General features: G+C 46.3%; 1 protein-coding gene across 1 annotated transcript in view; it reads right to left on the bottom strand.

Moving 5' to 3' along the window:
- The window catches only part of eva1aa (eva-1 homolog A, regulator of programmed cell death a), a 202,070-nt gene extending 178,162 nt beyond the window's left edge, over positions 1 to 23,908 (bottom strand). Inside the window, exons 1-2 of the mRNA XM_086019692.1 lie at positions 23,472 to 23,908; positions 21,624 to 21,814 (exon numbers count right to left, since the gene is read on the bottom strand). The gene's annotated coding sequence lies outside the window, so the exon portion shown is untranslated. The remainder of the gene's footprint in view (positions 1 to 21,623; positions 21,815 to 23,471) is intronic.
- Positions 23,909 to 25,779: the final 1,871 nt, after the last annotated feature.

The raw sequence follows: 25,779 nt of genomic DNA, 5'->3' as shown, positions 1-25,779 counted from the left end.
CACGCAGCCATCTGATGAAGTTTAACCGGTGTCATCCGCTTTACAGCAGCAGCAGAGGAAACGGAGACCTCAAAGTCAACTCAATCTGCTTTTTAAATACGATAACATTTGTTTGGGCTTTATGTATCTGCTCTTGATTACAGGGCAAAAACTACATCGAATCTTAATTTGTCTTTCAAATGTTTATCCAAGCGACAGGGTTGGCTCATGCTGGGTTTCAACAGGTACTCCGTCTTCCTCCCACATTCCTAGAACATGCTTCTTGGGTTAAGTGAAAACTCTAGTGGGTTTGAGTCCATCCTGTAATCCGCTCTGTGTGTTTGTCCAGTCAAATGGTCGTAATGCTACACAAAAAAAAAAAAAAAAAAAAAAAAAAGACAATTCCTTCAGAAAATGAATCCATAACATGATGTCTATCAGATTTCTATCTGGTGCTATGAACTGAGCCTTTAGTTGGATAAATCAGACCGTGTCCAGTGCCTTCAGGGCCAAGACAGTTTCCTGTCTCAAGAACACAAAATTAGTTTAAATGGTAAAGAAGCGACCTGAAAAAAAGACACTAGATGATTTGCAGTTTCTTTCTCTTGAGATGTTTCAGCGTTTTTGGTCACCTCCCATTACAACATGAAAAAAAAAAACTGTATTAACAACAGTTCATCAAATTTCACAACACAGCAGTTTTTTTTTGTAACCCCATTGACCTGAACACTAAAAAAAAAAAAAAAAACTGATTAAAAGAGGGAAATTCCTCCTAGCATCATTCCATCATTCCAGAGTTGGAGGTTGCACGGCTGCAGAGTTAAAGAGGCGTGTCAGCGGGAGACCGTGCCAAGAACATCGGCTTTCGGCAGCTGACTGTAATATGATTAGCGGGCCACAACATAAGTCACCGCCAGCCTCGAGGCACAACCATGACTCCCATGCTCATGGGCAGGATTATGATAATGTTAGGCAGCGTTTGGAGGTGGGGTGTATTTGCAATAGGAAGTGTCATTACCATAGGGGAGGAAGAGCATTTAAGGCTTTATTTTGGTCGTCTCTTATCACAAACATACAATTGTGTCGTTTGATTTCAATACGCGCCATCGTAACGCATCATTGTGTGTCTGATGCCCAGGCGTACGTTATCCCGATTTATAGTGCACCGCGCCCTTTATGAAACACGCCTGTATATATTCTTGAACGCCTTCATAGCATTTCCTGTTCAACGAAGCGTAAATATTTGAGAGAAACGTTGCTAAACAAGTACTGTTTGCTCAGCCTATAAAAATTTATGAGTTTGAACATCCTTTTTTTTTTCCACCTCAACCGTTCCTCAAATTGGGGCACGTACTAAAACCGCAATGTAATAAACGAACTTTTCTACAATTCATTGAAATTCACCTATAATTCAGCACTGACCCAACCAATTTTTCCAAATGGCATTGCATTGTTTGGCAGATGCATAACGTAAGGGCTCATAATTCTAAATCCACACCTTAACCCATTAAAGCCTAAAGCGCCTGGCTCAACAGCTCCCCAAAACCTAAGGTGGTCTTTGGAATTACCCTTGAAAACCTGAAGTTTTCCCATAAATTCAACACCTACAAAATAATCAGCCCTTGTCGCAGACAGAAACATAACTCCCTCAAAATTTGAGACATTAGACATGTGGCTTGCACACAGGCCCGAGTTTATTCATCTTTACTGTTTCAATCGAAGGTGTAAAAATAAAGTGTAAGAGAAGCACTATTTTTCATTTTAAAAATGGAGTGGTAATTACCATCCTCTATTTTGTTACAAAGATGTCGATAAATGACGTATATGCTCTCCAAGATTTAAGGGCAGAAAGACGGTAATGCACTCCCATCCTTAATGGGTTAATCTAGAGCCAGGGTAGAACAGATTTCATTCACTCATACTCCAACCCAAGTATAGTGTAAATCACGAAAGGACAATTTGCATAATCTTTAAAACGAAGGATGAAAAAAATAATCTCCTCGACTGAAGACGTTCTTTTCATTTTGATTTTTGGCTTGATCATGAAAATTTTGCAAAGACCAAACCAGGTCCAACGAATTGACCATGGAACTGCGCAATCAAAACAGATTAGCTTTCGCTCGGTATGTGGTGTCAAGATGCTCCAAATGGCCCCATATTTACATAAATCGGTCATGATAATGACTCATTTCCATTGATGTTGATTAGTGAAACTCAAGGACACATCTGCTTATTTAAGGTCACAAGGAACTCGGTTGGACGGGGTCAAGCCGCGGCTGCACCCGCTGGACCTCCCCGGCACAGCTGCTCCCGTGCACACGCTCTCAAATATCAGCGTCTAAAACAAAAGCCCCGAATGGCTTTTAACACCCGACGCGACAAACAAAGACTGACCTCGGAAGCCACCTAACTACGTTTCTTAACGCCCGGAGACGTCTAGGGCCGGGGTCGGCGAGGCCAAGCTCGAGACTGGCTTTCAGTGTCTGGGGACGTTTATGACGTCTGGGTCCCCCCCGAGTGGGGATGGCTGCCTTGACTTACAACACCAATCTCAGAGGTTATTCAAGCCCCTGGAGCTTACGACCCGGCAAGCTTTGATGTGCTATATTGTTATGGCATCGGACTGCATTCTATGGCGCGAAGACGTGATTGGATTGCGGTGTTCGGCGGAACATCTGTGTGCTGTATGGTGCAGGTTGGATTAATAGCTTGTTGTGTCACACTTGACTCTGGCCGTTTTGTGTCACGTTCGGTCGAATCTCTGTCGAGTGCGCAGTTTAATCTATGCCGAGTGGATATCCATTCAGCGGGGTCGGGACTTGGAAAGTTCAAAGCTCAGCGTTTACTGTTTTTTAGATTCTACAACCGTTAACTTCTTTTACCGTTGTATGCCGGTTGAGATTAAAAATGAGTAGCGTTGAGTCACTTTTGACTAGAGTCATGCATTCACACCTGGATTCGACATGCAGCCTGGTGTTTCCAGTTTGAAAACAAAAATTACACGAGGGTAAATACAGGTTGGAGAGACTTTTAAAGTGGAAGTCAACCCAAAGATATTTTTTTCAAGAATATGTTGCCAGCAGGCCCACTAGTTGAAACACGGCATTCGGATTAATTTAGCATTTGTGGAATATAAATTAAGCAGCAAAATGCACTCGTTTTTTGCCATCTCTGGGGCGGCCATTTTGTCTTCTGTCGACTGAAAGTGTCATCACAACTGCTCACAACGACCAATCACAGCTGACCTGTTTTCTAAATCTGAGCCGTGATTGGTCGTTGTGAGCATTTCTGATGTCATTTTCAGTCCACAGAAGACAAAATGGCCGCCCTCAGAGATGGCTAAAAATGAGTGGATTAACACTTATTCCACAAACGCAATATTTAATCAGAATGTTTCAACTAGTGGGCCTGCTGGGAACATATTCTTGAAAAAAAATATGTTTGGGTTGATTTTCCCGTTAAGGAGTGTTTCATCCTGAGAATGTCCACCTTTCTCAATTCACGAACGCACTGCAGTCCACCTAGCAGCTCTGGAAAGTGGCAGCTCATTTCCACACAACTCCCCGAAGAATCGCAATTAATTTTCATAATTACTTCGGGGGCTCAACTGGGCCAAAACAATGGGGAGAAGTAGGCTATTGTGTTCCTACATGTCTGCGTTTTTTCTTTTTTTTGGGGTGAGCCGAAACCAGTTTTGCTCACTTCCTTTTCCTGTCAATTTTATTTCTTGCTCCCTCTCAGGCTAATAAAGCCCATGACCTTGGGGAGTTCCCCTACTTTGCCGCATCCCTGGCGTTTCATTGCTCCCTATTGTGGGTACAATCTGCAGGTCAAAGTTCATGACAGGAGGTCATTTCGCAGTAAAATTGGTCCAGACAGCTCACTTTAATGCTTTTTTTTTTTTTTTTTAAATAGAGGGATACGAGAGTCCTTACAGGGCTAATGTCTGAAAATGACACATTAGTTGGGGACGGAATGGCTTTGTTAATACTGTCGAAGCGGCTGTATTTTTATGAACACATAATATGAGACATGAACTCCCGATGAGATTTTAAAACTGTTTGGATTAAAACAGAATGAAAGACTACACTACACTGATTACAAGGCCTGGTGGCGTACTGGAGGTGCACTTTGGTGCCAAAGTGCCCAGTGGTGCTCTTCAGCTGACACAGGCTTCAGGCTAAACTGTCCACACAACAATTTGAGGACATAAAGATTGATTTGCGTTGGATGTTTATTTCCTTTCACGCAATATTGACATCATACAATGTAGCACTAAGCAAAAACGCTGTTTTTTTATGTGTATGTGTGCTGCCCTGCCCGACAGGAGATTTTGTTTTCTTCATTCGACCATTTCTGTATCGGTGCCTTTTGCGGAAGTGACTTTCTGCGTGTTTCTGGTTGGCTGAATTGGATTTACAGTTAGGCGTATTTTTAATTGTATATACTTGAATTGAATTTTGTATTTATTTGTTTTTTTTTAAAGCCCGAGGGAACGGCTTAGCTAATCACTGCCTCGGACATTGAGATATTTATTGTTCCAGATAAGACGTGCCGCTGGATTACAGATTGCGTAAATTACTAACCACCCGGAATCTGGTTGCAGCTGGCGTCGCAGAGGTGCCAAATAGGGGAAGGGGAAGCATTGCTGCACTGGCACAGGTGGGGCTCCATTAACCACGCACCCCTCCCCATTGAAGCGGAGAGCAACGGGGGAAGTGATATAATCCTCTGGACTTTGGCCAACCTTTTCCATCGCGTACTTTTGGCCCTGCGGATGAACACGAGTGAGTGCGCATCTGTCTGCGCCTTCCTCTTTGTGTAATAGATGCAGTTGCATTGTTAGGTCATAAAAGCGCCATGTGCTATCACTGGGGGAGATGGTGCATGACACTGGGGAGCTGCTAACCTCAAGGGATAGAGCGGAATTCCTGCACTACTACCCCCCCCAACGTTTTCCTCGTATTCGCAGGCGCCCGCCCACTCGCTGCACACACATAAAAAAAAAAAACACTCCCGCACACGACAGGTGCAGGCTTAAGTGCCACTCTCACTGCGTCTAACATTTTTGCAATATAAACCACCACCAGCGCATGGTGCTAGCATTTGAACACATGCAGAAATACATGGGAGTATTTGAGTCAGTGCCCAACAATTACAGTATGTAGTAAGGTACAATGAGGGATGTTCGATACCATTTTTTTTAGACCAATAACAGTACGAGTACTCAATTCTTGAGTAGTCACCGATACAGATACCAACAACCGATACCATGAGTACTTTTGATTCATCATTTTTTTTTAAAAAAGAACCGATACCATGAGTACTTTTGGTACATAATTAAAAAATAATAATAATAATAACAATTTTACAGAACGACCTGAATACGGTATATAAATATGACATTTTCCCTTTAAATGACATGAAATTCTCTATTACCTTTTCTCCATTTGTTCATAAAATACATATTTTCTATAGAAAATACAATATAATGAAATGTAATGAATACATAAATAAAATGAAACAAATAATCTAGCAGCCAAATAAGGTCCCAATCAAAGTATGTGGTTGTAACATCTTAATGGGCATCGGTCAGACATGTATGCTTTTAGTTCCTGATCCTAAAACGAGACCCGTATCTGCCGTCGTCGCGAATACCGATACCTGGAAATAAGATCAGATGTATCTGACTGACAGCGATAATCGCTCATCCTTAAATACAACTATTTCAAAAATATATATTTTAGTGTGAATATTGACATTTTTTTTCTCATAACATTACATTTCTTCAAGAAAAATACAACTTTTTCTTCCCTGATAACTTTTCTTTTCTCAGTATAATACAATTTTATTATTGTAACATTCTGACTTCTTAAAAGAAATACTACTTATGCCCACAATATTGCACTTTTTTTTTTTTTTTTTATTGAAAAATGCAACTTTACACCGTTGTGCGGAAATGTGTGTGTTTTTCACACATAATATTAGGATTACTGCAGCCTTCCTGGACAGCTCAGCAGACATAAAGAACCTAATGCATTTGAAATACTCTCATGCGTGTCTGGTACATTCCAAACACATCTGTCTTTAAATCAGGCCTGCTCTCTTTGTTGTTCTATATTTGTCTCCTGCCTTTGTCTATTTTTGCCTCGTCCATGGTTTTAAATCATTTCCCCCGAATCCCTCTTGAGCATCCAATTGTGTCCGTCTCCATCGTTTTTGCTCTCTCTCTCTCTCCATCATTCCATACATCACTATACACCCCCTCCCCTTCCCTTCCCTTATGTATTTTCTTTGTCCTTTTTTTCCTCCTTCCCCTCCCTCCGTTCCTCTCCTATTCCTCCTCTCTCTTCTCTTCCTCCCTGGTGCATCTTGTTGATAGTCGATGCCAGACTGTAGCGAGAGCAGTGCAGACTCCAGGCGCTTTCTGTTCCTGTCAGCCGTTAGACTCGCGCACACGCACGCGCACACGCGGAGTCAACGAGGACAATGTGTCTGGGCTCGTGGAGGACAAGCATGCCTGGGCTGCCACCCCGAGGCGGCGGCAGGTAGCGCAGCAACTCAGGGGGGTTCGTCGGGGGGGGGGGGGGGAGAGATTGGGAGGATGATGAAATACTGGCAGCTTTTCAGTAACGGCTGGGTCCAGGTGGGCGGGGCGAGGCGCTGTGAGCTCACCGCTGTAAGCTCTGAGCATCAGCAGCTATTATGCAACAGAAAGAGGGGGAAAGGAGGGAGGATGGGGTGGGGTGGGGGGGGGCTTAGTGTGGGGGTGATGTGAACAACAGGAGGCTTAGCGGCAACGGTGCTGGGTGCGATGATGCACCGAATGTCTTCCACATCGGCGCCTAATACATTGCGCCGGCTCGGCCTCTTTTGTCTCCGAAAGAGAGGTGACACCTTGCTTCAGACAGGGGGGAAAAAAAAATACATCTTTTTACTCCTCTCAATGATCTCCCCAAAGACAAATGGTGAACTCCTAGGGCCCAGCAGGTAGCTCTCGCGGATAAATGGCTTTAATTAATCGCGCCGAGCCGAGCTCCCGGATAGGCTACTCGATGAAATATGATGAGAACATCCTTGTTTAAATTGATATGCAAATCGTGAACTGCGAGGCAAATCTATTCAAAATGTAGACAAGTAAAGCAAACGTGAAGGGAGGGGTCGACTCAAGGCACGCAAGGTGACCCGGACAGAGGGGAAAGATGAATGCAGCGCTCAAGTGGCAAAGAGCAACATGCCGCTCGAGGACTGTTCTTAAAGTGGGGGGGAAGTCAACCCAAACATATTTTTTTCAAAAATATGTTCTATGCAAGCCCACTCGTTGAAACAAGGCATTCTAATAAATATTGCGTTTGTGGAATAAGAGTTCCACCCGTGTTTAGCCATGCCTGGGGCAGCCATTTTGTCATTTCTGTCGACTGAAAATGGCATCACAACTGCTCAGGCTCAGGTAACAACCAATCACGGCCGACCTGTTTTCTGAAGCTGAGCCGTGATTGGTTGTTACAAAATGGCCGCCCCGTCAGATGGCTAAAAACGGATGCATTTTGCTGCTTAACTCATATTCCCCAAACGCATTATTAATCAGAATGCCGTGTTTCAACGAGTGGGCCTGCTGGGAACACATTCTTGAAAAAAATATGTTTGGGTTGATTTCCACTTTAAGGAGCCCGGGAGATGATGGGAGTGTGAGCAAAGGGCGAGCGATCGTCGTTTGGGTGACGTTACGCAAGAGCCGAAGTGTTTGTCTTCACGTTCAGAGAGATTGTACGCATTTTATGTTACCAATCCGCCCTTTTAAAAAAAAAAAAGTAATAATATTTGAACAGTTTTTACCGGCCTGGGATTTCAAAACTAGTTATTCATCAGTTTGACACCTACCAACTGATTAGGACCAGAGAAAGTTGCCCATTTTCTCTACTGCTCGTCCTTCCGTTCCAGTTGACTTTGGGTGAGGGGCAGGGTACACCAAGGACATTCACACTCTCATTCGCACTTAAGACTCTTCAATGAAACGAGCACGCGTGCTTTTTAAATGCGGGAGGAAGCCGGAGTGCCCACGCAGTCATGGTTAGAACGTGTAAAGCCAGATCCAAGACTTGAACCCCAAACCCAAAGACTGCGAGGCAAACATGCAAACCACTAATGTCACTTCATGTCAAATCCCACTTTTTGGTTCGTTTCTGCCCACACCTTCCCAGAGCCATCCGGCCAATCACTGGCCTGGGAAAATCCCCGATGAATTTGAACCTCAAAGCGCCACCCATTAAAAGACAATCAAGGACTGCGAGGACAAAAGGCCGAAGACAAAAAAAAAAAAAAAAAAAAGGGGAGAAACATTTTTCCATTCACTGCCATCTCTAAGACGGTTTAGATGTTCCCCGTTTCTCGGAATTAAGCCTGACAGGCTTCCTCGAGCCCAGTGGGGTACTTATAATTTGTTGGGGGAGTAAGGGAAGGAGGGAGATGGGAGAACAATGGCATTGTCCCGCTTGTGCGAATGTCTGATCGGCCGCCTCCGCCAGCAGATTGTGAACAGTAATTTGCTTTATGCGCGGTAGAAGCAGGGTCAGGGTAAGCGAGGCTTTCACCACAAGGATCGCATGCCCTTATCAGGCCCCAATCAAGGGGGTTACATCACCTTTGTCACAGCGACCACCCAAGGGCCCGTCTGCCAAGTGGGCGACTGGCATCTGCGCCAACCAGCATTTAAAATCAGGGGCATGCAGTCGGATTCGCTTCCGACGCTAGCGTGACTCGGACACCTTTGGCCGAGCGGAGCTTCGCAAAGATCGATTGCGGCTCGTCGTGATCAATGGCGGACAAACGAGCGCAATACCTTAATCCGACATTTGGTTAAGGGCTTGCGTGAAGGGAATCCGTCGCAGTTCGCACGGCGGATCCATAAGTGGCAGACTGTCCCCATGTGTCCGTTTGAGCACAAGTCCCAAGCGTCACGCGGCGCGACAGGAGTAATAAACCGAGGAATGACGAGTGGAGAAAATAAAATTGGGCACAACTAATGCAGCGGGACAGCGGCTTTGTACTCGTCATTGTGCTGCACCGACCGCGTCGTGGCTTCCCTCGGCCCCCGGCGCCCTTCGTTGGCGGTAATTTGCCATTGTCACATTGGGTTCATATCAAGGCTGTGCTACAGGCCACGTCATTTGAAAGGACTTCCACGGTTTCCCTCCGCTGTCCCGGTCGGAGGCCCCGCCGAGGAGTTCTATGGCCGAGGGTGACAGTTAACAGCTAGCCGTTTGAGGAGGGTGGCTTGGATGCTGCAGAGGTTGGCAAGGCAGGACCTCAAGGTACAGCAGAAAAGGGGGGGGGGGGGGGGGGAGTACGCTCTTGGGGTCAGCGGAACATTTTGGGTGAAAGCTGCATTGTCGCCAGCCATCATCTCTCATTGCCCCGATGAGACTTGAGGGCCTCGCTCTGCGTTTTTCTTTTCAACTGCTTTTCTTGCTCCCGTTGTCCCCTTCACAGGCTCATGAAAAGACACTGTTCTAAAGCTGGGGAAATCACCGCAGCAACCACGCTACCGCCGCTCTAATCAATCACAGCTCGTCCGCTCACATCACCGGCCGGACGTTGACGATGCGATGAGACGGACGCCTTTAGACGCGGCGGCCCAATCCCCCGGTATCCCTTCGGCTTTGATCTTCCATTTTCTCGACTGCCGAAGATTGATGTTTACATTGCGCTACCACTGATACACACGCCGGAGGGACCATATGCGCATACGCACACACCATCAATGAGTGGTGCTGACATCTCCCAGAGGGGTCCTAGTGGTGCGAGACATCCTGCTCATCAGACCGCAGGGCCGTGATTAGTAGTGCACTCTGGCTATGGCACTCATGTTCAGGCTATCTCTTTGGAAGGAGATGTGCTTGTCAAGGAAAAGACAAAGTTGGTGCGCTGATGTGGGGGTTGACGTCGAAGGAATCATTAAAAAAAAAAAAAACATGCAACAGTGACAACAACGGACAAAGGCAAGAACTGGGTACAGCGCACCATGTTGACACGGAATGATTGATCTGGTTGGTTTTGGATGGAAAAAGTCTACACACCCCTGTTCAAATGGGTTTTGTGATTAAAAATAAAGAAAAAAAAAATAAAGTTGGGACGCTCTAGTAGGCTTTTTGGTTGGCAGAGAGTTTGGTACCAGTCTGGTAGATGGTACAAATGCAAGTGGACGGTGGGGATGGAACTACATTTTCTTGAGCAACAAAAATTAAATCATTGAATTGTTGTTTTAAATAATTGACCGGAATAAGAGACTTACTAACTGAATATTCAGATGCAGGAAAACCTCCAGCGGCCGATGCACTTTTTCAGCCTGGGAAACCAGTTGAGACCGATTCAACAGCTCCTCTAGTGGCTGCAAATATTCAAGTGTACAACTACTGCTTCATTTTTTGCTTTTTGGACTAATTTTCTGCCAAAATGAAAAGAACAAATGCCTTTAGGGAGAAACGTGAAGTGGAAACAGATTACTATTTGCCTAAGTGGGCAGGATCTGGCCCCCGGGCCTTAAGTTGGACACCGGTGCTTTAAGCACCTCTGACAATGGCATAAACATGCACCAAGTTCAACTGTCCTACCTGCTGGACAACAAAGAGGAAAGAAGGGGTGAAAAAGCAGAGCGATGGACAAAGGAAGATGATCCACTACCTACACAGACTGCCGGTAGAAAATAAGCTGTCCGGCCTCCCCTCCCCGCCCAGAGCGCACCGAGCTATTACAGTAATGAGCGCAACCGCTACAGTGACGTCATGCATGTGTAGCATTACCACATCCCACTGATGTATGGAACAAAGAGAAGGATGAGGAGAGGAGGAATTGATGGGAGTCTCTTCCCTTCAGCCCCCCCCCAGCTGACGGCTTTTGTTACATGCAGGTGTGACAATCACACGTGTGATATTAGATAACAGTAGCAGTCAGATCCCCACCTCCCCCCTCTTGCCCCGCAACACATTCAATTTCCCTCCACGGTCCAATTGAGAGAGACAATAAAACGCTTATTGTGCATGTTTGGTGGCTCCTCCCCAAGACATGATTAGGATAATCAACAACAGCGATAATTAACTGCATCTCCAACCATAATTGGCTGGAGATGGCTATCACTCTCCAGCCGCCCGGATGCACAACAATGCTTCGTATGCGGCAACCACTTACAATCTGAGAGCAGTCTAGTGCTTGTGGAGCCTTTTGTGCTCGCAGAATGACTATTAATACGCTCATATGCGAGAGCGACGCAACAACGCTCCGGTTTTGTTGAATAGCCAAAGAGAAAGTGCTTGGATCAAGGTCACACTAGCTACACACATAAACACACCGTCTTGATGGGAAAAATATGTATAATTGCTTTCGAGAAAATTACTAAATGGTCAAGTCTAGGATTTTTTGGGGTAGTTCGAAATAGTCAAAGAACTAAATATGCGCAATAGACATGAGGAAAATTAAGAATGAACCCAATGTGGTCAAATGTTTTAAATAGCATGGGAGAATGGGCAGACCAATGCTGATGGTAGAGGACATTCTGTTTCCTTCTTTAGAATCAAACTCGTGGCGATTTAAACAACAGTGGTTGTAGCCAAGTAGCGCACTCCCTCGCTTTCCTCATAACACAATCAATTATTCAATCATGACCAACCATAAAAGTCACAACAACTGTATGCAATCCGATGAGATTTTCATATATGGATGCGCAATTCAGTAAGATTCTAAACATGATCCAATGCCAGCCATTTTCAGAGCCTCCCACACGAAATATGCAAAAAGACATAAAATTACGTCCCTGGGATTGAATGAGTTAACCCCACCCTCACTCCATTGTGGAATATCACAATAACAAATCTCAAACAAATGGGGAGGAAAAAAAATAACTTTTGGGAGGCTTCGGAATCAACGGGATTGAAACGATTATCGTCCATGCAAACAAAGCCTTCCTTGCATGTGCGCCACAAAGGCCTCTGGTGCTAGCTGAAACACAAGCTACTTGACTGAAGTATATCACTAATGTTTCCAGAGCACAAAGACAGAGAGCCCCTTTATTTTCGCCAGCCATGAAAGTGAGGGGGGCCTCTTGAGCATGACCACCCCCCCCCAAAGACGGCCCGCTGTCGGCGTCGACGCTGTGAGAGGCGGGCAGGAATTCACCTCGGCGGTGGAAGCGGGGCTCTCCTCGGGCCGACCTTCCTCGCGACGGAGAGGCCGCGCGCACACTAAAACGCACGCATTCACACCTTGGCGGTGAACCCTGCCAAAGCACGCCGCCCCTTAACCTTCCTTAGGGGAATTCAAGGAAAAACGCAAATTTTTCCTCACCTTTTGATCCACGGCGGGATCTTAGGTTGCCTTGCACGGCGGAGCCAGATGGACATTTTTGGACATTAGTAATTTGAGCGTTTGAGAGAGTTGATAAGAGAAATTGGTTGAGGGTTGCATTTATGCCACTGTGCAGCGTTTGTCAATCTTTAGTTTTGTCATCCTTTTGCAAAATTGTGCAAACAGTCGCCTCGGGACTCCTATGCTAAAATGACCGCTGTGAAAAGAGTCACGGGAACAACAAAGCCAGCGGTTTTGCACGGTGTGAGCGCAGCAAGACACGTTAGTTTCCCAGGGGCATTAAGAAGTGGACCAGGGGAGGCGAACTGCTCGGGCAAGAAGAATTTGAAAGTGAAACCGAGCAAGTAACTGTAGAATCGAGCAGGTATTCGATGGTGTCCATAGTCAGGGGTAGAAACTGGGGCGCGCTTGTTTTTAATGAGATGGGCCTCTACAGAACGAATTCAATCACGTTTTGCCTTTTATACATGGCCTCACTGTTGACGATAGCAAAACCAGATGGTTTTTCCTGCTCAACCGGTGGTCCAAATGTGCCAAGTGGATACCCAGTGCCGTCTTGAGCTCGAGATGGATGCGGTATTACGCAAACAGTCCCCGCTACCTCTCAAATAAAATAGGTCATCCTAACGTGGCCCAAGACTATGCGGTGGTAATTTATTTGTAAGCGCGACCCGGCGGGGATGAAAACGACATAAATCAAGGCTTTACTCTGTCGGAACTCCCAAAGAGCACCTTGGACCTATTTGACAGTGAACCCGCATATCCATTGTCAGAATCAGAACTAAGCAAGCCATTATTGCATGCAAGATCCGACACATGTGCCCGTGTGTCACAGAACATGTGTTTCTGATGACTCAATATAGATCTGCATTTGAAATAAAGGTAATGGGAAGCAGAGAAAGGAGGCGGAGTACGCTATGCCTAGGTAGACGTTAGAGGAAGGGTGGCGGTGGGCTTGAGGGTGCTACATTCCTGAGGCCTGATGTAGGTGGTAAATTAAAAATATTCCCGGCTGCTTGGAGGGGGGCCAGTTTGGCGGATACGCGCACGGCGCTTAGTCAGGAGGCCGGGCTGCTCATCCAGTAAGCGCTCACTCATGGCCAATTATGCTTCCTGTGATGTGTGTTTTGACCCCCCCCCCCCCCCCCCCCCCGGCACGCCCTACCTTCCACCTCCCGCCGCCACCTTTTTAGCCCCGGGGCGACACCGACTAGAGAGAAAGCGCCGTCAAAAGCGCCGACAATCAAACGGCGGCTGTCACCCAGACAGGTGATGATTAATGGCTGATATGGCCGACCCGGGGAAGAAAGGGGATCGGCAAGGCCGCCGCAGATGGGAGTTTTCAACTCATTACAAAAGTACTGTAACATGTGTTGAGGAGAGCGGCCGTCCTCCCCTGCGAACAATATCAGGAGATCAAAGTCAAGGCTGTCGTTGCTCCCGGGCACATTAGCAAATTAGATACAAGGGTGCATGCTATTCACCTGTGTCTCATTCTCGCATACTTGAGAGTAGAGGCGCTTCCTCCTGCTTTTTTTTTTTTTTTTTTTTTTCCCCCCTTACCGCCCACACACAAACACATTGAGAGAGAAAGTCTCACCAATGGCGCCTGACCAAAGTCTGTGGTGGAAACCAAACACGGTAGTGTTGTGACTGGATGTGATCCGTGTTTCCGGGAGCAGCGCTGCCAAAAGGTGGATTGATGGCTCTTGACCGCAGGACAATGTTTACAGGAAAATCCTCTACCTTGGAATTCTTTTATTTTTGTTTGAGTACGCTGGTACCGCGACTTAGGAGTGGCCCAACTTGCGAGGTTTTCAAGGCACAAGCCGTCACTTGGTCGAGGTTTTCGCGAGACGCAAATTAAGGTATGAGCAAGCTTACGATTTGGAAAAAAAAACAAAAAAAAAACAGAGCAATTATTTAAGGTAATTGTAATGCCTTCACATGAGCCACCGTTACCTTAAAGGCATCCAAAACGTGAACACTACAGTACGTACAGTAATTACACAAACCAGCAGTATCTATTCGCATTCACTTTGATTGCTTTTCAACAATTATCTTGCCTTACTCTTTAGCGTTGATTGCCGTAAGGATGAAAAACTAGCAACTAAAAAACAGACACACTATGGTGCGTTGCGCCGCTTGCTTTTTTTCATCAATGTATCTCTCATGAGAGCTATAATCGCCTCTCATTCTCATTGTAGTGCCTTGTGGGGACTACTAAAAATACTGCAAAGACAGAAAGTCATTCAAAACGCAATTTCATTCAAATGGACTTTTAGTGTCCCCTTAAAATCAATTCGTAACCAGCAAATGGCCCCATTTAATTCTTTTCGTTTTTACCTTTTAACAAAAGGCGGTCATAAGAAAGTACAATGAGTGGCTTCAATTCATCGGACATGCTGTCACTTTAACACACAACCCTTTCAGGTGTACCCCATAAATGCACAATTGAAACGGATACGGCGAGTGTACTTTTGTCTCCACAATGAATCCACACTAATTAAAGAGCTCCTTCAGTTTCTTCCTGAACGGTCGAAAAAAGACCAGTTGCTTCTTGAGCGGGTTCAATTGGACGGAAAGTCAAATGTTAACAATGGAGTCATAACGGGAAGAAAGACAAAAAAAAAAAAAAAGAACGATGGGGGGAAAAAGGGCGGGACGGGATGTTGCGGAATTTAATTAAAGCGATAGTGGACAAATACTGCTCAAGGGTTTCTGTTATTGAATATTTCATGCGGCCTGCAATAATTATCGATCGATTTGACAGGCGGGTGCTTTTCTTGCGCCTCAGCAGTAACACGGTTGCTTCCGTTTGCAGATTTGACAAGCTATTGACAGAGAACGAGTGGCAGAAAACGAGCGAAGGGGAGACGAAAAGCGAAAAGAAGTCGAGAGAATGCCAGGGCAGGAGGAGACAAAGGCGGGGAGCGGTGACAGTGACGGAGAGCGAGCGGACTCCTGGGATGGCAGCGGAGGCGAGTCCATCGATCCAGGACAGCGAGCCGGCTCACATTTCCCCCTCCTCAGCAGTAACGCAAGCGCCCTGCCATGGAAGTCTGGACAGGGTCACCTCCACTGAAAACAAATGCCACCGTCCGTCGTATCACGTCTTATTTAGCCGCGCACATGCGTGGAACGCCTTTTTTTTTCTTTCGGAAAACGGCTGGATTTCATTTTCGCAAATACTATTGGTCTGTTCTCACATTGTTGTTTTTATGCGTTATGAAGCAAGTGAAAAGCATTGAAAACAGCTTAAGAATAAATCTATTAACTTTCAAGTTCTTTAACTCATCCTGATGTAAATGTCACCAAATAAAAGCTGGGATTGTGAACATTTGTCTCATATTCATCTTTTGACCTGAAACCCACATGCCTTCAGAATACAACAAAAACAAAAGAATTGAGCTCGCCGTTCCAATACTTTTGGAGGGGACTGTACATTTGAGTAAGGCTGTTTGGTTCCAAAGGGAATGTGACACACTTTCCAAGCAGCGGGACATCTTACTCATCGGCAATGTTTATCGGAGCACAGAGAAGCGGAGCGTAATTTCATTGATGACAATTTTACAACGGTTCGCTTCTTTTTACACTTGTGAGAGTGTTCAAACGTAAGCTGCATGAGGTAACATGACACACCTTAGCCAATTGTCATTAAAGTCAAGTGATTATTATTTTTTTTATTCTACCTTTTTTCATTACAGGGGTATCATGATTGACACTTTTATGACCATTATGAATGTTACTTAAAAGGAAATTCCTTTAAGACTGCTCTATATCATTTCAAACTATCCTTAGCTAATCTGCTGTGAATTGTACCAAGCGCTGCGCATCATCGCGAGCACGCTATGGAACGCGGGTAACACTGTGATCATACTTCAATCATATGCCCCCCGCCCCCATCCCCCCCGAGTCACATGCCACCTCCCTCACAGGCCCGAATGGACTGCACGCATCCCTTTGGGGGTTGGGCCTTTCGGGTGGGGGGGGGGCGGCGTCTTGCCTCTCAAAGCCGGGCACTGTCACCAGAGAGGGCCCGACCATGTGACAGACGAGCGAACATGTGGCATCTCGCCGACCCCTGACCCAGAAACCTTTCCCCCCCCCCCCCCCCCCTATCAGGCCCCCGCTGTGGCTAACGGATGGGCCAGAACCCTTAGCGGGCACAGACCACTGGGGCGCTTTTGTGCGAGTGGTCAATCACATCAGAGGAGGTCACGGGGGGGGGGGGGGGGGGGGGGTCACATTAGAGACAGGCGAACTTTGGCCCCCGTGTACTAGCCTTAGGTTGCGGTATTTGGACGGCGTGTGTAAGACCATTGATAAGATTGAGCCTTATGGAGGAGATGACAGATAAGACAACCGGTGGTAAAGAACACGGAGGGGGAAAAGGACCACACAGACGCGGGATGATTTACTTTGAAAAGTCCAGTATCTCACACTGGTTCTGGTCTCTTATTGCATGGGTCATGATTCCGCTTATCCACACACACACGCGCGCTTACATTGGCTCTGCCCCATTTCCTGCTGAGCACTTAAGTGTCTCACTTTCTCCTGCGAGAAACTTAACAAGTGTGATTTATCAGGGGAAGGGTCCTCTAAGATGTCAAATAAAAATCTAGTCTGAATGGGGTGCGAAGCAAAACTAAACCCTGCGTTCAGGGTATGGAAATGCAGCCAAAGTCAACACAAGGGGGAAATAAACACCTTGCAGATGGGATTCAAATTCTCAGCATCCAATTAATCTACTTTGAGCGAAAGAAAAATCACTAATTCTACTGAGACGGGCCGAGGACTATTTTCTGGACTGGGACCAAAAACTTCTCAGCGCCGTTTGGGTTTATGTGCCACCTGATGAGCGCGACCACCCAGCCGGCGGCAGCGAGCCCCTTCGGCGGCATTAGCGTGCTGCGATACCTCGTGAGCACCTTGAGCAAAAGGCGGAGGATTTAACCGAAGCCAACCAGAATATTGTGCCCTCCTCTGCAAGCTGCTTTTTCTTAACGGGAAGAGGATGAATGATCCTGGTCTTGGAGTACCTAGCAGGCAAAGTTCTTCCTTTTGTTTTCTACCTGGAAAATATCCCCCATCACCTGCAAAATTCATCCTCGATAATATTTGGGGATATCATACTCGGTAAAACAAACGTCTCAGCTGCTCAGTTAACAGCCCCAATATTCACATCCGATATAACGGGGGACTTTGATCCTGTTCCTCGAGGCCCGCTGTCCTACCCCCCCCCCCCCCCGACTCTCCCTGTTGCAACACATCTGATTCAAATTATCTGCAGAAGCTGGATACCAACGCTGATCACTTGAGTCAGGTGTATTGCAGCAGGGAGAGCTGGAAAACAGACAGGAGGGCGTACCTCGAGGAACAGGATTGAAGACCCGTCATTTCATGAGAGGCTAACCCCCAAACATGATCTGTATTTGTTTGCATTTTCAGACAGACCCTTAGCGAGAGTGACCCATTTTCCAACGTCAAGCTTGATCAAATTCCCCAGAAAAATCGGAAAACTCGCTCCCGTCCTCACAGAGCGTCGAGACGAAAAGCTGAACGAAAAGGCCCAAGTGCCTGACGAGGATGACATTTCATCACTTGTGTTTAGACTGCATCGGAATTCACCTCCGACGGTGCGGAACCCTGAACTTCGGAACCGACACTGGCTGTAAAAACACAAGAGCGCTGACAAACCTCGCAGACATTTGGTCCCCGGGATCAGCCTCACGGCTCCAGGGACAGACGTACAGCGGCGCTAAACCAACACGGCGCTGGTCGCGGGTCAGCTATTAAACACAAGAGGAAGGCAGTGGGACTTCAGCCTGCGTCAGACGCTATTAATTGGCAGCTTATTTTTTTGTTCGGGGCCCGAGGACTCACGTGCAAGGCTAAATGTACATTTGTAGCTAAAACTGCCATCGGATTTAATCCTCTGCGGGCGTTAAGTCAATTTTCTTTGTATCAATGATGTGCGGGGAGGTCTGGGAATGTGACATCACAATTACAGTCAACCCCCGCCTATTTGTGGTTCGCAATTTGAATTTTTTTTTTTTTTTTTTATGCACGTGTGGGGGGGGACTTATCTTCAGCTATCTGATGGAAAATTCTATAATCATCTATATATTTCTACGGTAAACTATTCATGTTACGGGGCCCGGTCCAACAGCCAAAATGTCTTACGTCATCCGCCGACAGTTGACTTTTCCTTTCACCACTTTCTGACCATCTGGCCAACGTAGTAGCTAGCAGGCTACAAAGGTCAAGGCAGAGGCGGTCCGTTGTGCCTTTTGTCAATACCCCGGCACTTATCTGTAATGTAAGACACTTTACGGGACCGATCAGTTGCGGGGGGCCGGGGGGGGGTGCATGGAACGAGTGCTATATTTGCCTTTCTATTTGTACGTGCGAATTGTGAGAGCCGCGCAAACGGGGCGAGGTGCGATATGCTGAGATCGCAGCCGCCGCGGTGCCCTTGAAATGTCGGGCGGATGAAGGGGCGCGGGTGTTTGAGTGCGCAACGAAAGGATAAGTGTGTCGCCTGACTCTGGGAACTATTACACGCGGAGCCCTTGACACACTGCGTGAGTAACACAATGTATGCAGAAGCCTATAAAAAGCCTTGTTGGAATGGAAGCAAAGGGGCTGCCCTTCTTGTAGCGAGCTGCGATAGCCGCAGCGAGATAATGATGAAGCGATCCCGTTGGACAGGAGACATGGAGGGAGCGGGGCGCGGGGGGGGGGGGGGGGGTTGGGGGCGCTCGATAGAATCAGGCCTGTGGAACGGCGTGCTAATAATAGCAGCTGGAATTGTGCTATTCCCAACACAGGCTGAGGGGGATCATCTTCACACTTTTCGACACGGGGGACATGTCTGTGTAGATTCTCAGTCATGCGGGACATAAGCAACACAAATTCAATCTTCTTCAAATGTCCATTCCTGCTTGAGACTGAATCAACAGCGCATCTGCTGGTAGTGCGTTCCAATTTGCCTCTCTTGCTTCAAAGTGGGAAATCAACCCAAACATATTTTTGTCACGAATATGTTCTATGCAAGCCCACTAATCGAAACAAGGCATTCTGATAAATATTGCTTATGTGGAATAAGAGTTAATCCACCCGTTTTTTAGCCATCTCCGGGGGCGGCCATTTTGTCGCTTCTGTCGACTGAAAATGACATCGCAGTTGCTCATGGATCAGGTAACGACCAATCACGGCTCAGCTTTAGAAATCAAGCGAGCTGTGATTGGTCGTTCCCTGAGCCCTGAGCATCTGTGATGTCATTTTCAGTCAACAGAAGTGACAAAATGGCTGCCCCCTGAGATGGGTAAAAATGGGTGGATTTTGCCGCTTAACTCATATTGCACAAACGCACTTTTAATCAGAATGCAGTGTTTCAACTAGTGGGCCTACTGGGAACATATTCTTGAAAAAAATATGTATGGCTTGATTTCCACTTTAAGACACAATTATAAAAGGTCAGACCCTGCCTTTTAAAGCCATACACACTCAAAGTCACAGATAGACCATGAGAATGGCCAACCGAAATGGAGAAAAATATGCCCATCTCACTTGTAGACGTTATTGTTTAATGATTAAAAAGAATCCTTTATAGACTTACTCAAATGATCAAGGGGATAATTGATAAAATACTTGATTCGAAAAATATTCCATAGCTGCAGCCCGACGTAAATTCCGCACAAGCCAAAAAAAAAAATAACATGATTATGCCCAAATCGTGTAATTGGCAGTGTATCGATATCCGTATTATATTTGCACACACCGCAGAAACCAAAGCAATCACGAATCAAAGCGAACGCAGAGTACGTGCATGTGCATGCATGTGTGGTACAAATGTGCGAGTGTGCGCGGAGGAGGAAGCCAACGATAAATGGAAGCAGAGTTGGGTGGAAACCACTTTCCTCTGCCGCAAAAGCGAGCGGCGTCGCGCGCGCCTCTGATGTGCCCTCGCAGAGAGGAAAGAGCCTCTTTCATTCCGGCGTGAGCGGGGCCGCCTCTTCGCCTCACCGCCCCCCCCCCCCCCCCCCCCCCCGTTCTCAGAGACCATCTGAAGCCCATTCCCTGCCTCTCCTCCCCATTTCGCCGTCACCCGCAAATATAACAGCGCCCCCTTCTCCTTCTTCTGCTCCTAATTGTGCCCAGCCGTCAGCGAGACGGAAGACGTGAGGAGCCGGGAAGAGGGTAACACGGGGAGGAATGAAAGATGTGTTTGTTCAGTAGCGCACACTGACACATTCCTCTTATCTCCTGCCCAGACTAAGCATATGCTCTTGGCGAGCCAGCGAGCGAGAGAAAGACGAGCGAGAAGTTTGTGTGAGCGTATTAAGTACAGTATATGCCATAAAGTTAGTAGCCGGAACCAAAAAGCTTTCTTTTTTTTTGTTCATAGCGCCTTCAATTGTCAGATTAGAATGCTGTAAGCACAATTTCTTGGCAGAGGGCTTTTGAATCATGTGTGTAGTAGAACTCATTTACAAGTCCAAGGAAGTCAAATTGAAGACTCAAAGCGCTTTTATAGGACACTATGATCACATTTTACATCACTCAGTCACTAAATACGACCACCAGGGGGTGAGCGATACTGGCTAGCTTAAGACTGGCTAGTGAAACCTCGATTTAACGGACTAAATGGACTGAGGGCTCGTCCGTTACATTGAAGTACTTTTTTCATGGTTTAAAAACACGCCATAGAGCACAAAATTACTGCTTACGGCGTAGCATAACATGACCTTGAGAAGGATTCTGTGCTGTAACTAAATATTCTGATCAAAACCTTAAAAGTGGAAGTCAACCCAAAAATCGATTAAGCAGTAAAATCCACTAATTTTTGTACAGGTCAAGGGGCGGCCATTTGGCCACTTGCTGTCAACTGAAAATGACATCGCGGTTGCTCAGGGGTCAGGTAACAACCAATCATGACGCAGCTTCAGAACACAGGTGAGCCATTTAGCTCGTACTTCACAAAAGCAATATTAATCCATGAATGCCATGCTTTGAATACTGTAGGGTCATAGAACATACATTTGTAAATCATTTTTGGAGGTTGACTTCCCCTTTAACTCATTCACTGCCATTGACGAATTTACTTGTATTTTCAATCCCGGGAATTTATTTATATATTTTTTTCTATTTTTTTTTTTTCAAACGTTAGGGTAAAAGAGGGTCTGAAAATGTCTGGCAGTGAATGAGTTTTAACTCATCTCTATTCTCATTCAAGGTCAGCCAGGGAAGACACATTAAATAAGATCATTCAATAAACAGACCTTGAATAGACACATGGTGTGGCACCAGCTTTGGACCAAAGGGAGCTTGACCCCCGTCCCCGTCGCCTGTTGACCACACACGCTAACCGGCGTGCCGCGATGAACCTGGCACGACGTGCGCCAACGCCACATGATGTCGAGGCACCATCAATAGTCTCAGACAGTCCAGCAGCAGGAGCCATCAAGCATAGCTGCATGGACGAAAAAGAAGAAAGAGTAAGAAAGGGGGGCGGGGGGGGGGGGGGTAATGTTGATTATAGAGCGATATTCGCTCTGTCAAACAGAGCTTTGATTGCTACTGTATTTAGGGAAACGTTGTGTTTAGTTAGTTTTATGTTACCAGCCGTAAGCTAAGCGGAGGTTTGATTTGTGTGGCTGAATAGTGACTTTAATGTACACAGTGGTATCCTGAAAAAGTGACCAGAGGGCCAATGTGCGAGAGAGACTGGTCCCACATGTTCAACTCCCACTGAACCGGGCGTCCGATCCGCGTGTTTATTGACTGGAAACCGACACCTTTAAGGGCTTCATTCATGCTAACGCACGGGCCGACGAGGCGGACTCAATAGCTCATGCGGCATCGCCATTTTGCTCATACTCGCCCTGGGTGAATTTTATAAGCTTTTTCATTGCATTTTCCGTCAGAGAAGTTATGTTTTTCTCAACAGTACCTTGAGCTGAGGCGCTCACCTAACGTTCACAAGCTGAGCCGGGATTGGTTGCCTGAGCCCTCAACACATGAGATGTCATTTTCAGTCGACAGCAAGTGGCAAATTTTGTTTTTAAAGGAGATTAATTGATTACAGACAAAATATTAACTTCTTACTGCTGAAATTTGCAAAATTAGTAAAGTATCCCTTTTATTATAGTTTTAGGCAGACATTTTTGTGTCGAGTTACTCAATTTATTCCTTTTTTTACAGCCCTAGTCTGAATGCACAGCTGAGAGATATTAAGAGGTTTCACCTCAAATAAAAACATGCCGCTACTAGAAAGACGCAAAGCAGTAAATCATACTTCCATAGATGCTGATACTATCTGCAACTCATGGTGTGGATTTATGGCGGCCCCCCATCAGTGTGCTGTACTCCCGACCCATCACAGACACACACACGGTGTGGAAGGTTCAGTCTTTATCACTGTGACATTTCCATTTAGCATGCAGCCTATGGAGCTCTTACACTCACATCCATGTTTCCTGTGCCCACACCGAGGCACAAAACAGCCCACTTAATATTAGCGACGGCAGATCAGGCGCAAATTCTTCCACTTCCTGACATCCGCCACGGGAAAAGTTTGATTTAGATTGATAGGGTGCGATAACAGGGCGACGGCCCTGCTGCATAACATTGGAGGGTTAAACTTGGATTACCTCCGCCAAGCATTAATGCGCAGAGGCAAAAGGAATAGTTGTACTTCTTTTGAATACTTGACACACTTTTTTGTGTGGACACACGCAGACCATTTTCAGCACCGCCCACACAAATTGGGTTTGAAACCACTGTAGTAAACCGTTGCTGGCATCACTAGTTGCAATTAAGATGGGCCACGTAACAAATTAAACTTGTAAGTAGGGTACCATTGTACTTAGATAAAGTACAGATACACGAAAAACCTACTTAACCGTGCATTTGCATGTTGTTGCTTCCCACCACTACCCAAAACATAACAATAAAAGTGTCGTGTCTGTTTGACCAAGTTGGACAGCTTTAACACATGTCGTACAGCAGGACAATCTCATTTTCTGGCCTTTTGACCGGAAACTGTCAAACCATCAAAAGTGGTCGGCCACCAATAACAGGAAAGTTAGTGAAAAGTGGCGTGGCTTCTGTGCGTGACGGTATCTCACCTCGTCTGTAATGTACACCAGATGGGACGGATGATGACTTTTCTCCACTCTTTTCACGGATGTCTTTGCTAACCCCGGGGTTCCCCGTCAGTCGAAGCCCCCGGCGTGTCCTGGCCTCCACTCTCACCTGGAAGGGCGGGGTGATTAATCACGCCACGCGGCGGGCGTGCGGGGCTGCACGCCTCCACGGAGGCCGGGGGAACTTCGGCGGACACAGAGAAGACTTTGTGTCGGGGAAACACAGCTTATTGTCCGCCACGACGCCGCAGCCCGCAGGGGGTCGATGAGGGTAGACTCTGTGCCGGTGTTGACATAACCTAGGCCGGGCTTCCGAACCTCTGACGCAGGGGTGTAGGGGAACCCCGGTTCCTCGAGAGCCATATCCTGCCTGTTTTGGATCTCTCCCGACTACAACACACCTGATTCGAATGATGAGCTCATCAGCATGTTCGGTAGAAGTCCGAAACGATCCTGCTAATTTGAGTCAGGTGTGTCGTAGTTAGGGAGGCATCCAAAACAGGCAGGATATGGCTCTTACGTGTGCGCCATATTTTTTGTTTTGTTTTTGTTTTTGTTTTTGTTTATAGTATACGTCTCAGACTAACACTTTTAAAATGATGTGCAGGTGGTTGTTTTCTGCAAATTAAAACCACAACACTGTTGAGAATTCCGAACAGAACCCCCGCATCTTGCAAATGGTCGCACCCAACAGGTGAGACCATTTATCGTGTTTGGGTTAGGATGACCCATTGATTGGTTGGCTACAATACTCACCAATGATATCAACCAATCAAATATAGCTAGCTCTCACCTATCATGCCTGGTGGTAACACATCTGCAACACAGTGCCAAGCTTTCGAATTTGAAAGTCCAGAGAATAGAAAACGAAGAAAAATCTTGTGCTCATTTTTTTTACTTACTCATTTGCCACCAATCACACAATTGGGAAAGGAGCACCTTGGAATTGCAATGTTTGCTCCCCTTTCTCTTAAGCGTCAAATTTGCGTATTATTACAACACAGGTTCTGAATTTGACTCATCTGCTGCTGTCCAAATCTATTCAAATACAGTAAATTGAAAACGACATATGACACCTGTCAGAAAAGTTCCACAACTGGCGTCAGGAAAGATATGAAAACCAAATCGCAAACTACAAGATTTCACCTTTAAAGCAAATCCCCTGGAGTCTAACATACTTTCCCAGCCTTCTCTGCCATGCCTTGATGCACTTCTGGAAGGGTTTTTCCAGCCTCTGCACTTCCGTCGTCACGGCCACGCAGTGTCTTCAGAACGGGTGCCCTTGATGACCTTTTGAGCTTGGGAAAGCGGGGGAAAAAAAACGGAGTCAGGTCGGGTGAGTCGGGAGGTTGCTCCAGCACGGCGATATTTTTCTCAGCCGTGAACTGTCTGATGATCAAGGCCTTGCGAGCAGCCATGTGGTCCTGCCACAACTCTTGCCTCTTCTCACGCACTGAACAAAGCAAAATGCCACATATACAAAACATTACAATAGACGGATAGAAAGATAGTGGCCTGTTTCAAATGTACAAGCAGGCTTATCCGGGGACGGTTGTTTACGTGACAGGGCTGGTGCCATGGAGCCCAGTCAATCAAAAAGAAGTGTCAAATATGCTTTTCACAGGCCCAGCAGGAAGAGCCGCAACAGCGATGTCTCCGATGGCGACCCTGCAGACTGGCAGACATACAGGCGGGTCGGGCCGGGACGGGTAGCGGCATCTTGGCAACGGGGAGAGGTGACGGCGGCGTGCTGGAGCGGAGGCGAGGAAGAAGATCCCACAAACGCACACGGTGGTAGGGAGGGCTTCTTTTGTCTAATGATGGCTTTCATGTGAAAGGCATATGTGTGACATCTGAGCAGTGTGCTTCTCCTCTGTTGACTTTTAATTAATAAGAACTGGTTGAAGGCCACAATGCACCTAAGCGTAAATAATTTTAGGCCTATTGTGGGAAACAGAGTTATAGGGAACTTTTGGAATGTGGCATATGGTGTCATACAGAGGAAGATAAACTGCTGCAATAAGATCCAGCATATCGGTTTTTAAAATAGTTTGGGGTTTTTTAATTTTGCTGTGACTTTTGTTTTTTAAATTCAATTGTAGTTTTTAGAACACCTTTACTGGTTTTCTTTTTTTGAAATGATTCATTTTAGTTTAGTTTTTATTAGTTTCATTTTTAATATGGTGTTTGCAAAGTGCAACATTTAAAAAAAGGTCACTCACTAAGCACTTTGTAGTACACTACAATTCTCAAACTGTTTGACCTCACGTGTTCTGCATGGACGTACAGC

This window comes from Filicampus tigris, chromosome 20 (genome assembly GCF_054856515.1).
Source record: "Filicampus tigris isolate MCC_2025a chromosome 20, RoL_Ftig_1.0, whole genome shotgun sequence".
Classification (NCBI taxonomy): Eukaryota; Metazoa; Chordata; class Actinopteri; order Syngnathiformes; family Syngnathidae; genus Filicampus; species Filicampus tigris.
This window is presented reverse-complemented; position numbering and strand designations above follow the sequence as displayed.